This window comes from Chelonia mydas, chromosome 1 (genome assembly GCF_015237465.2).
Source record: "Chelonia mydas isolate rCheMyd1 chromosome 1, rCheMyd1.pri.v2, whole genome shotgun sequence".
NCBI classification, from domain to species: domain Eukaryota; kingdom Metazoa; phylum Chordata; order Testudines; family Cheloniidae; genus Chelonia; species Chelonia mydas.
The window spans coordinates 81826341-81841708 of record NC_057849.1 but is presented as its reverse complement, the minus strand read 5'-3'; the positions used below and the strand labels follow the sequence as shown (position 1 = coordinate 81841708).

Here is a 15368-nt window from a genome sequence, read left to right as displayed (position 1 = left end):
TTCTCTATCCATTCATCCATAATACCACTAAATCCTTTACACATTAATTGAACCAATGGCCACAGCACTCATGCAAGATAGGTAAAAAAGTCCCAGAAATAAGATGGGAAAGGAAAGAGGTGCCCAGCTTCAGGATTTGTAGCCTAGAAAGGCCAGCTCTGGTGGCTCTCCGAAGACTGTATTCATCCACTCCTGGGCTGGCCAGAAAGCATAGCTTTGTAGTGCTAATGGATACCTGTGTCCTGAGAAGAAGTGGTTAGGAACTGTGGCCAATCTCAGTTCCTTCCTTTATGCTATCTACTCCAGTGCATTGATGTTCCTCCACTTTACTCTTCTTTTAGCCCAATATTGCACTTCCATTGGGATGGACCAGTTGCTGACTTTGTCTGTCATTTCTGTTGATCATTGTAATTCATTCATTTTGTCACCGTGTTTCTTTATAAACTTTTCCTGGAATTTTTATATGCAAGTCGACTAGTTATATAGACACAGACGGCACTACTGTCATAAGAACATGTTCATTACATAACTATATTTCCCACTAGTAACACCAATTTGACTGTTCAGTTACATGGACAATACAGTTCTGATGGTGCCACCTTAAGTAGAATGTTACTAACTTTTCTGTTAATGAAGGATGATCCGAGGAATGGAAAACCTGTCTTATGAAAGGAGACTCAAGGAGCTTGGCTTGTTTAGCCTAACAAAAAGAAGGCTGAGGGGAGATATGATTGCTCTCTATAAATATATCAGAGGGATAAATACCAAAGACGGAGAGGAATTATTTAAGCTCAGTACCAATGTGGACACAAGAACAAATAGATATAAACTGGCCAGCAGGAAGTTTAGAGTTGAAATTAGATGAAGGTTTCTAACCATCAGAGGAGTGAAGTTCTGGAACAGCCTTCCAAGGGAAACAGTGGGGGCAAAAGACCTATCTGGCTTCAAGATTAAACTCAATCAGTTTACAGAGGAGAAGGTATGATGGGATAACATGATTTTGGCAATTAATTGGTCTTTAATTATTGATGGTAAATAGGCCCAATGGCCTGTGATGGAATGTTAGATGGGGTGGGATCTGAGTTACTACAGAGAATTCTTTCCTGGGTATCTGGCTGGTGAATCTTGCCCACATGCTCAGGGTTCAACTGATCGCCATATTTGGGGTCAGGAAGGAATTTTCCTCCAGGGCAGATTGGAAGAGGCTCTGGGGGGTTTTCACCTTCGTCTGCAGCATGGGGTACAGGTCACTTGCTGGAGGATTCTCTGCACCTTGGAATCTTTAAACCATGATTTGAGGACTTCAGTAGCTCAGACATAGGTGAGAGGTTTATTGCAGGAGTGGGTGGGTGAGATTCTGTGGCCTGCATCGTGCAGGAGGTCAGACTAGATGATCATAATGGTCCCTTCTGACCTTAATATCTATGAATCTATGAAGCCAGCATAAACCAGATCTAAATTAGAACCACTATACATGCTAGTGAAATTGCCAAAACTCTCCTACCATGATAATGAGGAGGAGTGCAGATGACCCAGCTCCCTTAAAGATCAAGGCATGAGTCACAAGTTCTGGAGTCACTGAAATGGCAGCATTATGGTGTGACCAAGAAAAAATATGAGGAAGAAAATAGCAAAATCCTCACCCGAAAGAAGATTATATTGCAGATTAATTTTACAGACAGTCATTTGAAAAAAATCCTCCAGCTTTTGTGGGAAGACTGTCTGGCTGCCAGATGAAGAGAAAAATAAGAAAGTTGAAAGTAATTAACAAGAACTACCAAAACTTACACAAAAGTTCCCGTCAATCCATGATCTCTGGTTTTTCACCCTAATTTATGAAGTCAAGCAGACTTTGCTCAGAGATTAAGCTAACAGCTCTAAATGAATACACCAGAAATGGGGAGCATTTGAAACAAACTGAACAGCTGTCTGTATCATCTAGACAATAACAAAAATTGCATTTCACAAAAGAAACACCAAAGAATGAAGTAGTTTCTAGGGCTATGACAGGAGGCTATTGGGAGCATTTCCTTTTGCAGTCAGTTGGATGCCCCAGAGCTTTCAATACACTTGCTCCAAGAAGTTTCTGGGACTGATGGGTTAAAGGTGGATTCCCTTTTGAAAAGCAAGCAACATGGTGAATGATGGGCTGAGGGTGAGGCCCAAAGTTAATATATGCAAATCGCCAAGAGGAGGGGGCAGATTTTGTTTTTAAATATAAAAGCAATTTCAGCCAAATATTACAGACATGTGACCTGCCAGCACTGGTCTTGCAAATTTTCTGCACTCTCTGCTCATTGTGTAATTTCATTTTTGTGACTAACCTCTGTTTTACTCTTATAGAGGAGGAATGGCAACCAACTCAAAAAGAGATTTCCCCTCTAACATTCAGATACACGGAGTCTGTATTCCCATATGCATTAACTCATATGGGTCATGTCATAATGATGCTTAGGTTAGTGAAAACACCTGTTCACTGTGACCTAAAATAATGCCATACAGCATTTAGTTTGCTACATAATATGGATGCATTATATGATTTTAATTAAAATGCAGCCTCACGTACTTAATGTAGCAGGTCAAAATGTGTGTTTCACCTATGCTCTAGGCATAGCTTCCTATCTGCTTCTGAGGGCAATTCACAGTATTGGTTTCAATCTATACAGCTCTATATAATTTGGAACAAGGCTATTTGAGAGATCACCATTCTCTTTGTGCTCCATCACAGCACCTGAGATCAGGGGAGTTACTTTTACTGACAATCCCTGGACTTTCGTGACTGGAGACTAGAAGGACGTCTTTCTTAATGGAGGGATACTAATGGGTCACCATTTTCCCTGTTGACTAGCCCCTAATTTCTCTGTTGCTGAGTTTTCCCATCTGAAAAATAGGCATAAAATACTTTAAGTGATTTCAGACTCTCCCTCAAATGGAAATTCTTGTCAAAGTGGTCTAGTGATAGAAGAAAAAATAATAATGAATTTACAGTAAAAATGCCAAAAGTCATCAGGCGAAGGGACACATCATTTTAATTAAAATAACTTGGGGTTTTTTTCAGTAAAAACTCTTTCAACTAATTTAATAACATTTCATTAAGAGTTTAAAATCATTTTAAAATAGCTACAGTGCTAACACACTGCCTGCTGCCAGATGCGCCCCACAGCTACACTAGTGAAGGAAGGAGGACAGCACAATTTTTTATGGGTTTCTGCTCTCTTAGCCTTCCAAAGTTTTATCTGGCCGATCTCAAGGATCTCTATAAAACTGGTTCATCTGTTGCCATCACATCCACCTAACTACTGCACACAAAAATCCCTGAGACTTGGGTTGAAATCTTAGATGCCCTTACAACGACCGATCAAGGTTTAGGCCCTGATCCTGCAAGCTCCTCCAGGTGGGCAGGCCACAGCAGCTGTAGATCCAGCAGTTCCTGCCCCAGTTTCAAACTCTAGTTGAGTTCTTAACTCCATAGAGAACAGGATCAGAACCTCAGCCATATGTTCCCAGTGACGTTAATAAGGAGACTTCATCTATCATTGATGAGAGTAGGATTAGGGCACGAGTTTGGTCTTTCTCCCTTTGCCTCTCTTTCTTCATCTCTCCATCACTTGCCCTGATAAATTGACTTCCGAAGCAATGCAGATCTGGTTAGGTAATTAAAAGGTACTTCCTAAGGTAACTTACCCTGCTCTACAGTATATTAGAACAGCTGATCAATAGACTTAACTGCTAACTGACAGACTGAACCTATAAAATAGATCTTTTCTCTCCTAAGAACTTGTTCCAAGACTGCAGGACCCAGGGTAGAAAAGAACATCTGCAACCGTTAGTGGAAACCCTAAGAATTCTTGTGAATAAACAGATTGGAAACTAAGTTGGAAATTTAAAAAAATGAAATCCAGTTGAGCTACCCAGTTTCCCTGGGAGAATTCAAGTCTAGCCAACTCAAGTATAAATACATGTGGTAGTGATCAATGTATGCTGTTTCCAGTTTACCATCAAAAACAATCATAGCTAAATTACTGTCAATGAAGTTTAGCTTTTAATGAAGAAATGTTACAATTTTCAACATGAGTTTGACTACATCTTCTTTACAATTAAAACATTAGGAAAAAGAGAGAACACACCTTTTTTTAAAGAACTTTATATACATATTTTGTCTACCTTTGCCAAATGTAACCAGAATCCTAGATAAACATTAATAAATTAAAGGTACCATTAATAGTTGTTGTTGAACAATACAGACATCTTTTAAGTTTTGGGTGAGCCAAGTATTGCACCAGTTTGCTTTTATACAGGTTAGTAGAAGTAATCGATAGCAAATCAGACTCAATTAAAAAAATATTTTCAAAAGCTAAGGTCTCTTATTCTATTGATTTTCACTTCTGCCCACACTGTTTTCTTGAATGTGCCTTCTTCATTTTAGTGGTATAATTGCTCTCTCAGCTTTTAAGTTAGCATAACCCTCTGGAGACTGTTTTCAGTTTTCTCTGATGGTTCCTACTGAATGACAAAACAAACACATTTGGGTTATATGGCTTGTAAGTTAACAGTTAGAAGTTTGCAGCTTCATGGGAAATACTTCACTCATATAAAAAGGCCAATATTATTTGGCTTGATTTAACATAGCTTTGGTACGTAGTATAAATCAGTTACAGCTGACTTACCCCTGCACATACTCCATGGGGGAGGAACACATGCATGTTATCAATTCATTATTTGTGCTGCAGTTTGTTACCACTCACGTGCAGGACAGCGACATCACTGTCTACCCTCAATCTGGGGGTATAACATTAATGCCAATAGATATCAAGCTGTTGGGAAGAAAGCAAAAGCTAGACTGTGGTTGGATTACATTTGATTGCCTAAACAGAACAGCTTTGAAAGCATGGGAAAATAAAATAAAAAAAATAGCAAAACAAAAAAACCCATAAAGCCGGCCAAGCTCCCAAACTCAAGGGGGTGGGGGGAAGCTAATGAAGAACTTTAATTAAAGTAAATGGAGAAATCTCCCCTCCTCTTTCCAAAAGGGACTTTAAAATATGCTATTTTAGCTCTCAGCAAATAGTTGGGGGAGGGGGGCGGGATTCAGAATAATTTAAAAAAATGAAATCTTCAGAAGTGTTTTCAATCCACACTTCCCTTCCTTCCCTACTAAGCTCAAGGGAGGGGAAAGCACTTTAAAGCAGAGACTGGCCCAAAAGGTTCAGCAAGATCTGGTGTTTTTCATAGATACACAGATGCACCAGGTGTTTATACAGTTCAATCGATCTTTGAAGAAATGTAATGATTGTGTGTCTGAGTTCCCCACTCCTCCTTGCTGGCTGGAATTAGACCTATTCAAGCGACTGCGCTAATGCTGCCCTCTATTGGTTGGTGAGAAAAGAGGATACAAGTCTAAATATTGGAGCTACAGAGAATCTTCCTTCACTAGCTCGGGTGACGGAGGCTTGCTTTCTTTTAAAGCAGAAAGCTGTGAGGTTTCTTTTTCATTTTACATTTTGTGGGAGTTTCTGCTAGTGGTGATGTAAATGTGTAATCGTTTGTGGCTATGGATTATTCAAGTACCGACATCTTGAATATTACTATTCCCAAAGTAGCACAGCATAGGAAACTTCTGACAGATGTTACCATGGTAGCTACTATTGGTTTCAATTATGTAAAATATTAGGGACTTATTTGCAGGCACCAAGGCATATGAGCTACATTAGGCTGCATTCATCTCTACTCTGAAGTGTCCTTTAAGGGCACAATCCAAACTCCTGCTCTTCCTTTCTACATCACTCTGTCCCTCTGAAGCAGTGGTGGGCAACCTGTGTCCCGTGGGCCGCACATGGCCCGCCAGGGTAATCTGCTGGGGGGCTGCGAGACCGTTTGTTTACATTGACCATCTGCAGGCACAGCTGCCCGCAGCTCCCAGTAGCTGGGAACGGCGAACCGCAGCCATGGGCGGCTAAGCCTGTGGACAGTCAATGTAAACAAACGGTCTCGCAGCCTGCCAGTGGATTACCCTGACGAGCCGCATGCAGCCCATGGACTGCAGGTTGCCCACCACTGCTCTGAAGCCTTGGCTTCCACAGAGACAACAAAATATGAACCAAGTTAAAATTCAATGCACTCATGAAGCATTGATCTTGTTCTCAACATTAGTTTATCTTTACAGTACCTTCAGCAGGCTGAAATATTCCATTGCAACTTCATTATAAGATCTAGTTTAAATTTTCATCCTTAATCACTATAAATCATTCTTCTCTCTCTGTCATTTTCTCAAAAGTCCCTCTTTAGTCTTCTGTTCCTTAAACTGTACATTTTACATTCTCTCAATCTTTCTTTAGAGCCCATGACATCTAATCCACTTAGTAGATGGACAGAATATATTGATTTTTTTTATATTTGGAGGTGTCAAGAACTGTGTACAGTATCCCAAGACCTCCCAGAGATGTGCAAAAAGAACAAGATTGGATTCTTTTAGCCATAAGTGTCAGTTGGGGCTGCAGCTGTGCCCAAATGTCTTTGCTGCTGCCACCCAAGGACAGAAAGGGTAGGATGGGCCCAACTATCCCTCAGTTCCTGCTTGAATACAGAATCCCAGAGGAGTAGGACACAGTAGTAGCAGAGAACAAGGGCTGGCCATGGAATCCATGTGGACAATATAACTCAAAGAGCCTCAGTTACTTAGGACAAGTAACCATTCTTTCTTCTTCAAATGACTGTCCACATGGATTCCGCTTTTGGCAACTAACAAGCAGTTTTCTGTCCTCTTGGAGGTGGGATCTTGGATTCCTGCTTAATGTCATAATGATTGCAGACAGCCCTACCAAAATGAGCTAAAGAACAGTCTTGGAAACATGAGGCCAGAACTCCACACTGCTGCCCTTCAAATTTCAGGTACAGGGACATTCTCCAAACTGGACATTCTCAGGTACAGGCTGCCTGAGCACTAGTGGAATATGGCTAGGTGGGTTAAACCTGGCTAGCTCATTCCATGTTCTTATGCACTTGAAGACCCATTTTGATAATCTATGTGAGAGTATTGCCTCACCTTAACCCTATCAGCAAGGGCCACAAACAGTCTAGGTGTGTCCCTGAATAATTTTGTTCTGTTCAAGTAATGAGACAATACTCTCACTAAATCAAGTGTGTGAAGTTTAGCTTCTCCACAGGTTGACTGAGGTGTGGGGAAGAAAACTGGGAGATTAATAAATTGGTCCATGCAGAACTCAAACAACTTAGGCCAGCAACTTGGGGTGAGGCCTGAGGGAAATCCTGTCCTATGAAACACTGCATAAGGGGGACCTATTATGAGGGCCTGAATCTGCCCTATCCTTCAGGCTGATGTACAGGCTATTAAAAAGGCAGTCTACACTGATAGATGGTGTAGGGGACAGGTTACTAAGAGCTCAAATGGGGAACCCATCAATCCTGTTAATACTGTACTGAGGTCCCAAAAAGGGAGGGGGCTCCCAAACTGGGGCATGAAAATGGTTAAGCCCTTAAGGAACTTGCTACTGTAGGCTCTGAAAGTACAGTGTGGCCCCTGGTTAGGAGAGTGATGTACACATATTGCTCCTAGATGGACCTTTTCTGGAACTTAGCGAAAGTCAAGGTTGTTTCAGAGCCAGTAATAGTCCAATATGGCTGAAACAGGTGATGTCAAGGGAGACGGCTGATGCTGAGATGCTCAAAATAAAAAACCTTTTCCATGCAGTTTTATAAGTCAGTCTAGTTGAGACTTTCCTGCTTCAGAGCAGAACGTTCTGAACTTCAGCTGAACAGCTTCTTTTGGTGGACATCATCCAGTCAGCATCCACGTTTTAGATGTAAGGATGCTTGATTTGTGATTGTAATGTGAGACTCTGACAGGCAGATCAAGCAAAGTGATCCGGGGCTGCATTGAGAAGTTCACTAGATCCAAATACCTGAACTCCCTGGTTCATGCCGGGGCTGTCATAATCATCAATGTAGCATCTTGCCTCTGTTTATTCAGGACCCTCAGTATCTTGGGGAACAGAGGGGATGGCATACCTCCGTCCTGGTGACTAAGGCATGAGAAAGGCATCTGACAGGGAGCCTGCACCACCAAGCACTCTCTGGAGCAAAACACTTGGCATTTCTTGTTCTTAACTCTAAAGGCACCACCTCCTCCACTGCTCCAGGTTGTAGAAGTTATCATGAGTCACCATCCTGATTTTGAGATGATGGATGAATTTACTGAGGTATCAAAGGTCCAGAAAGGGATGCCTACTCCCTTTTTTCTATGCAATGAAACAATAGTTGGAATAAAAACCTACTGCCACTGAACTTTAAGGGCACTTCCTCCATTGCTCCAAAGTGTAAAAGGGAGTTCACTTCTTGTTTCAACAATATCTCATGAAAGGGGTCCCTGAAAAAGCAATGGGGAAGGTGGGAAGGGACTGCAATAGGGTAGAATATCCCTTTTCGACATTTCCCAGAACCCACTGATCAGAGATGATTCAAGTCCAGGCTTCCCAGAATTAAAAGAGGTTGTTGCCAGAGGGTTGGTGGTAGAAAGGAAGGATGTCACAAGAGGTTCTGTCAGGCTCTTGACACTGTCATCAAACCTCCTGCCTGGTGGAAGACAGAGATCATGCAATAGCAGAAAATGTGGAGGGTCACCATTGCTTCTCTCTTGGCAGCTCCGAGGTTATTTGAGGCTCATAATAGTACTGGCCAGCTGCCTGGAGGAATGTTGTGGTCTCACGTGCATACTTCTTGTGGCTGAGAAACAGATCCAAAGAATGCAGAGTTGCCCTGCCATCCTTTAACAAATGGAGAGCCTCATCCATCTCAGAATTTAAAAGTTCATTGCCTTCAAAGGAAAGGACCTCATCTGTAGTTAAGACCTCCCTGGAATCCCTGAGAACGGGAGCCAGGAAGATCTTCCCATCACCACAGATGTGACTGTAGTACCCCCCCACTATATCGGACTCATCCAGCTCAGCTTGTAGGGAAGTGAGAGCTATCAGTTATCTCTTGGTCATGTTTGCTTCTAAGATCCACAGCTCCAGGGCAGCCTGTTAAGTGGATAGCACCTGAGCCCAGGACCCCAGGGCTTCCAGGGGCCACAGCTCTGGGGCAGTCAACCAGAAGCACTACCTGAGCCCGGATTCCATTCCCTTTCACAGAGAATTATGAAATTTGGAAGTGGGGGTGTTCCAATCCAAACCAGAGCACAACCAAATTTCAAAATATCAAAATCCTCCATGAAGAGGAGGACAGCTCTACAAATAAGAACCTCAGTAAGAAGACACCTTTGTGTCCTCTCATCCTTCTTGAAAATAAGGAAGCTCAAAAGATGCACAAACATTAGTAAGTAACTAGGCAATAGCTTTATTTTCTTCCTGCAGCAGATCAGCTATTGTAAGTGTATATATTTTTCTCAACACATAAGAGCACATTTATGATCTTCCAGATTATACAGAATGTGTTACACATGTATTGTAAGCCCCAATCCCACAAAAAGAGTTAAACACTTGCATAACTCAAAGGGACTCATCATGCACATAAAGTTACAGATATGCTTAAATCTAAGCTCCATAGTTCTGATGTATTACTAATATTTTTCTTTGTCTCCCCAAAAGTACTGAAAAAGCCCTCATTTTCAAATAGCCCTTTCACTACTCACCTGTTTTATCAAAAATTTGTTCATTGACTTATTCATATATATTAAGGTCAGAAGGGACGATTATGATCATCTAGTCCGACCTTCTGCACAACGCAGGCCACAGAATCTCACCCACCCACTCCTGCGAAAAACCTCTCACCTATGACTGAGCTACTGAAGTCCTCAAATCGTGGTTTAAAGACTTCAAGGAGCAGAGATTACATTCATATGTATTTTGGAGATGAAGTTTTTCTATTTTAAAGCATCTTAACTTCAGTGCATTCTCCCAGGATGTCACTATGGAAAGACACCATGAGATAACTTCTTGAACTGCCATAATAGCTGAGAGTGCTTCAGAAATGTTGTTTCTCTTTTTCTGGCAGATAATAGTTTTTATAACATTGCACCACAAAAATCTGTGTTATCATTTATTTTTTTGTATGCTGTGAAAATATCCTGCCTAAACTGAACTTGTAATTCCAGAGGATTCCTTGGTTGCTAACCACAGCATATGTTACATTTTATCTATTGATTGGGAGCATTCGTCATGCAAATTACAAATCACAACTCCTCCTCCCTTTCTTTTTCTGAGTTAGTACAAAAACACATCAGCAAAATAACTGCAGTTAAATACAATGTGATATTTAATTGAATTGGACAACAAGGTTTTTCTCTGAAAAATGGAAATATGGTCTTCTGGCTAAGGCAGTAGAATGGGAGGGGCGGGGGGCTGGGCTCTATTCCTGGCTCTCATACAGACTCCCTGTGTGACCATGGATAACTCATAAAATGACAGATTTTGCTCCTCCCCTATACTCCTCCCCTTGTCCAGGCCCCTATACACCACTGGTCACGTGCCACGGGAAGACCACAGGAGAACTCCTCCGGCACAGGGTCGGGCCATTTATGGTGGTGTGGAGGGAATGCTGGGCTGTGGCTGAGGGCTAGGAGTAGGAAAGCCAGTGGAACATGATCTATGAGATTTCTGGGCAGCAGTGTAGCCCATATACAGCTTGATGTGTCTGTCAGATATTACAGCAGTCCTATCTGCTCCATCTTAACGTGGTGGCCATTTTGACCTCATGGAGCAGCAATCTGGAGGATGCAGTGGTAGCTACCTTCACCTCCCCTATGCCTGAGCTGTACCATCTGTGCTGCCCTTCCTGGAGGCACTGTACAGGATCAGACCCAGAATCTCTCTGTGTCCCTGGATAACACTTTAATGTACCCCAGAAAGATGATGGGAGGGTAAATCTTTTTGAGATGCTCAGACAACAGGTTGGTGCCAGCCACGGAAACATCTGTAAATAAATAAAATAAATCTTTTCAAAGGTAACATTTTATAAGGGGAAAAAAACCATATTCTTTTTTCTCTGAAAAGGATATGAAGAGCTGTAGCAGGCCTAGTTCTCTAAGAACTAACTTCCACCCTCCACTGGGTCTTCACCTCCCTGCACTCAGCATCCCACTCCTCTCGTGCCCTCTCTTGTACCACCACAAGCACCCTTGTGCTGATGAGAATGGTCAGTCAGTGCTCCCCTGTGGCACACCATCTGGTTTTGCTACCCAATAACTCAACTGCGGCCCCTTTTTCACTGGTGCATTCACCTGCTAGTGCTGTGTCCAGAAGCCATTTTTAAATGAGAGACTGTGACCTAAGATTTCAAGTGCAGAGTCAAGAACACCTCTTTGTGGGAACTCTGAGGTGAATCCACATTCCCATTGTCCCCATGCGTCCCCCAAGACCATGATTATCTCCTTTAAACAACATTTAGGAACTGTTCCTGCACAATGCAGGTATGGAGTGTTGGATGTATAAAAGTCATATAGGGCCAGGTAGGAAGAGAAAAGGAATTCTATCCTGATGTGGTAGAAAACGAATAATGGGTGTGAGGAGGCAAAGTAGAGATTGGCACGAGATACAAATATAATTGAGTAATTTAGAAATGAGAACAGGAGGAAGATGGAGACTGGGAAGATGCAGAAGGCAAAGCCTGATGGAAATGGTTAGGATGCAAAGAGGAAGCAGCAAAGACTGAAGAGAAGGAGGGGTTCTCGTGAAAGACCATGGGGAAGAGTGAGAACTCAGATGAGGGAAGAAAGAAAAACTAAGGTAGAAAGAAAGGAAAAGAGAAAAGGAAATGAAAGAAATTAATTTAAAATGGTGTTTGGTAAACTGGAATGTTAGTTGAAGGTGTGCCAGCAAATGAAAGCACACAGAAATGTCTGCTTTTATGTACAGATTCACCACCCTATCTTTGAATATTCACAAAATTAGATGAGATCACCAGATGAGTAATCCTCCCTCCGCCATACATTTTAAAGAACAATATGCATAATAGTAAATTTGTGGTATTTTGAGCAGCTCACAACACTTGACTTTAATTCCCCTCAGTTTAATCACTATCTGTGTATAATATGTACACAGATGACTCTGAGATGTGGGTGAGTCTTCAGTTTGACCTTGATCCAAACTGTGGCGATAGAAAGGATGCCCCATGTAGACCCAACCATTATTTCCCCCTCCACCTTCATTTCCAGTTCACTTGCTCACTGGCCTTTATTCTTATATCTACCCCTCCTTGCCCCTGAGTTTTCACCTGCACCTGCAACACCTGCACCTGCAACAAATACAAATGCTAATCTTAGCAATTCCAAAGAACCTGTTAACTCCATGCCCTTTGGCTAGTTTGACAATGATGGGGGCTGGTTTACACTGTGGCCGTATATGGTATGAGATTTGTAGCTCTGAGCCCAGGCTTTGCATGTTAATTTATTCCTCCTAGATGTGGAGGAAGAATTATTAAAAGGGAGAAAAAAGACTTTTATTTAACCTGATATCATAAGGGAGTAGCGGAAATATTACAATTCCCTATGTCTCTAAAACACTGATCAGAAGAGAAAGTCATGACTTGTTGACCAATATGACTGAAGCTTTTCAAAACCAAAACACAGCTGCCCAAGTCCACCTCTAACAACTACCCTTTTTTTTTTTACCTGCCAGAGAACTTGCTAGTAGTCATTCTTGGAGATGACACTTGTCATATGAAACATCTTACTTTTTGTGACTCAGTTTCTCAAAAGATGCAAGTCTCTTCTATAGCAGTAAAATGAAATAAGCCGAAGAAGTTACATTTTAGTTACTATTTTTTCTTAAAAGTTCTTTCTTGACTGTCAGAGACTTTTGTCAGATTCCTGTCCTGAATGCCACTGCAACATTCAGAGACTTGGTTTCAGCCCTGAATGTAATAATGTAATCTGTGTGACATCTGCTGTTTGCATCTGCTTCTACCGCTATCACTTAACACAGCAGAAAAAAAATCTAATGCACAATCTCGTGTGTTAACAAATGGATTCTTCCAAGGCGCCCCATTGGGTTAATCCACCTGTTGTGGTTTGGCGTAAATTAAAAGATTTATTCTAACAGCTCTGTAGTGGCTTGGAATAGTTCCTCCCTTTCTGCATCGGAGGGAGGCCACTACGCCTCACTACGCCACCTAACAGCTGAGAGACAATCAACAGGGGATTGGCACTGTAAGTCAGTAGAGTCTGTAGCCAGCCTTCTGGCTGTGGTGGGCCACAAACACCATCAGGCTCAGCCCTCCGGGTGGGGCCAAGCAATACCCACCAGTCAGGCTCAAGCCCTCTGGCTAGGACAGAGCAGAGGCAATCTTTGGCTCAGCTCCCTGGCTGGGGCCAACAGCAAATAGTCTTTGGCCCAGCTCCCTAGCTAGGAATGAGCAAAGCAGTTGGTGGCCCAACTCCCTCGTGGGGGCAGACACCAAAGAAATGCAGGCCGTCTGTCCTAAGGGGGGTAGGCTGCAATCCCAGGGGTGGGGTTGGCAGGAGGAGGTAAGGGCACCCGAGTCCACCCTACTCCACCATGTCCCAGCCTAGGCCCCAACAGTGTTGGGGAATCCTGCCACTGGGTCAGCAGAGATCCTGCCAAAACACGCTGACCATGACTTCAGCAAACACAACCGGACTAATGTCTGGTTTCCCTGGGCTACTTCCTACCCCTACCTGGTCGTAGGGTTTTGCCACTCATGGGCTCTCAGGCTCTTCAGGGTACTCTGCAGTCAACAGTTCCAGCAGCTCCTCAGGGTATTCACAGGGTAGCAGCTCCTCCGAATATTCGCCGAGTGGCAGCTTCTGTATATTCCGCCAGAGGCAGGGGTTGATACAGCTCAGTCCATGTTTCAGGGGCCATAAGAACATAAGATTGTCCATACTGGGTCAGACCAAAGGTCCATCTAGCCCAAAATCCTGTTTTCCAACAGTGGCCAATGCCAGGTGCCCCAGAGGGAATGAACAGAGCAGGTAATCATTAAGTCATCCATCCTCTGTCGCCCATTCCCAGTTTCTGGTAAACAAAGGCTCTCTAGTCCCCGCTCTTGGTTGTTAAATTCTGCTGGCTCGTCTCTGTAAGATCTCCATATTTCATACTTCCCATCCCTACCACCAAATTCTGGTCCATCTGCTTGGTCATTTCTCACCTTGATTACCACCAACGTCCCTTCTCTGGTCACACTGATTCGTGCACTGTACCTCACAAGTCTATCTTCCCCATCGGCTTCTCCTACCATGTCAGCACCTTCCCCACAATTTGAACCCCTGCATTGGATTCCAGACTCTCCTCTTGTTATTACAATAGTGAGTTATGCTCCATTGCTGGGGTAACTATTTCAGAACTAGGTCAAAGAAAAGAGAGTGATATACAACCTGATTATCTTAGAAGTGTAAATGAGAGCAAAAACAGGCATACAGTTTTTAAAGACTTTGTGATGGTAGGTACTATAAGGCTGTAATTTACACCATATGTGTTGCCTTTTTAAAAAAAAATTATAAATGCAGGGAAGAAATTACTCCTTTGTCCAATATTTTCATCTGAATTTTTGAATACTGAAGTATAGGACTTCTGGTGGTCAGGAATTACTTGGCTGAATAGATATATTTGCCCTGATTTTGTCCTTTTTAACTCTAGACGTAAAAAGTGTTTAGTGAAAGTAGTCAAAAAATCCATTCTAGGGTTAATTCTTGAGAAAGTAGCACAAATGCATTAAAAGCAAGTGAGACAAACATAAATCTAAGTTTACATAACCCTACAACGCATCATAATGAAGTTTTTATTTCCATACCTCAGAGTCTACTTTAGTAAATATCTATTAAGGAAACAGGGCTATCCAAAGAACAAGTGTTCTGTACAACAAATCTGCCAAATCACACATAGCTACATTATGTTGTTACCCTATCTTAAATGATTACCTATTTGTAAGCTAGGGGGAATAGTCCCGCTATTCTGGGGAACTTTCCTGGCTTCTGCACTACCCCGGTGAAGTGGGCTAGCAAAAGGATCTGAGTCCTTGCTCCCACCTCCTTTACCCAGAGTCCTCCCTGCCCCTGAGGACTCCCCTTCCACTCTCCTGTCTGGCAGAGTCCTCGTAACCCCGACAAGGCTGGGCCCAGGATTCCTGGGGGGCTTGACCCCCAACCCTGCTGCGGTCACCTAGGACAGAGGCTAGGGTGTCCCCACTCCGAGGTACTCTCTCTGCACTGGGCACTTCTCTGACCCACTGACCATTACATACAAGTTAAAGCAAATGCAAGTTATTTAATCAACAATTAATTTTAAAAAGAATAAGGAAAAATGGGAAAGGTTAAAGGAAACACATCAACCCGCTCTGTGGCAGGGAACATCACAAACAGTGTCTCTGGAATGTCAGGGCAGTTCACAGTCTGTTCC

At 42.6% G+C, this 15368-nt stretch overlaps 1 long non-coding RNA gene across 1 annotated transcript in view; it reads right to left on the bottom strand.

Annotated features, from left to right (window-relative positions):
- Window positions 1-4344: 4344 nt before the first annotated feature.
- The window catches only part of LOC119565837, a 54888-nt gene continuing 43864 nt past the window's right edge, over window positions 4345-15368 (bottom strand). Inside the window, exon 5 of the long non-coding RNA XR_006287157.1 lies at window positions 4345-4503. This is a non-coding gene — a long non-coding RNA (uncharacterized LOC119565837). The remainder of the gene's footprint in view (window positions 4504-15368) is intronic.